The sequence below is a fragment of the Gossypium raimondii genome, chromosome 7, assembly GCF_025698545.1.
Source record: "Gossypium raimondii isolate GPD5lz chromosome 7, ASM2569854v1, whole genome shotgun sequence".
In the NCBI taxonomy this organism is placed as follows: domain Eukaryota; kingdom Viridiplantae; phylum Streptophyta; class Magnoliopsida; order Malvales; family Malvaceae; genus Gossypium; species Gossypium raimondii.
In genome coordinates, this window is record NC_068571.1 from 14,006,399 (window position 1) to 14,007,576 (window position 1,178).

Here is a 1,178-nt window from a genome sequence, read left to right on the forward strand (position 1 = left end):
AACTATTAAACCCATTAGTGCTAAAATTTTTAAGAATTGAGGATATTGAGGATACCTGAGATGCAAGTGAAGTGAGAGCATCCACTTCCTGTACTCCAGCGACTCATCTTACTGACGCTTCTCGATTGGTTGGCCATTGATAATTGTTGCTGGCAATCCTCTCGATGATTTCATAAGACTCGTTATAAGACTTAGGAAGGAGAGCACTATTACTAGAAGTGTCCACTACAATCCTCGTGTGAGCATTGAGACCATTATAAAATGTATCAAGTTGGATGCAATGAGGGATTCCGTGATAAGGGCACTTCTGTAATAATTCTTTGTACCTTTCCCATGCCTCATACAAAGACTCATCATCCATTTGTTAGAAAGCAATGATCTCATTCCTCAACTTAACTTTCTTGCTAGGTGGGAAACACTTCATGAGGAACCTTTCTGCTATCTCTTTCCATGTGGAAATGGAATTTCGTGGCAATGAGTTCAACTAGGCTCAAGCTCTATCCCTTAGCGAATGTGGGAACAACATTAACCGTAGCGCATCTTCTGGTACTCCGGCTAACTTGAAAGAATCGCTCACTTTCATAAACAATCTAAGTGAAGATGAGGATCTTTAGTAGGCATTCCACTGAATTGACCCACTGTCTGAAACATCTGGAACATGACTGGCTTCAGCTCAAACTATTGTGCCTTGATTTCGGGTCTCCTAATACCAAAATTAAGATCATGAAACACTTGGCACGACATATTGTCTTAGATCTCTATCCCTATCATCAACAATAAGTAGAGGATTTTGAGTAAGGTTTGCTCCATTTCCTCTATTTGGATTTTTGTAGTTCATCTCTTCAGTCCTTCTATAACTTGCTTGTCTTATTTGTTTTCGAAAATTTTTTGCAATCTCAGGGTCTACGGGGAGTAAAACGATGATTCAATCAATACTCATTAACACTTGAAACAAACGCAGAAAAAATAATTAACTTAAAATTGAACAGAAAATAAATCAAACTGCAAAATTAACAAATTCACAAATAATGACTTTTTAAAACAGTCCCCGGCAACGGCGCCAAAAAATTGAAACAACGAAAATGTGAAAGTGTACACAATCACAACAAGTAATAAAATGACAAGTAAATGTCGAGTTATCGTACCCACAGGGACTGTGAAAAGAATTATTTATGAAT

The 1,178-nt window shown here is 37.5% G+C and overlaps 1 non-coding gene across 1 annotated transcript; it reads left to right on the forward strand.

The window, feature by feature from the left end:
• The first annotated feature begins 287 nt into the window (after window positions 1-287).
• On the forward strand, window positions 288-394 carry LOC128042640 (small nucleolar RNA R71). Its single transcript, XR_008198155.1, has one exon. It is a non-coding gene; the product is annotated as a small nucleolar RNA R71 (small nucleolar RNA).
• The last annotated feature ends 784 nt before the right edge of the window (window positions 395-1,178 follow it).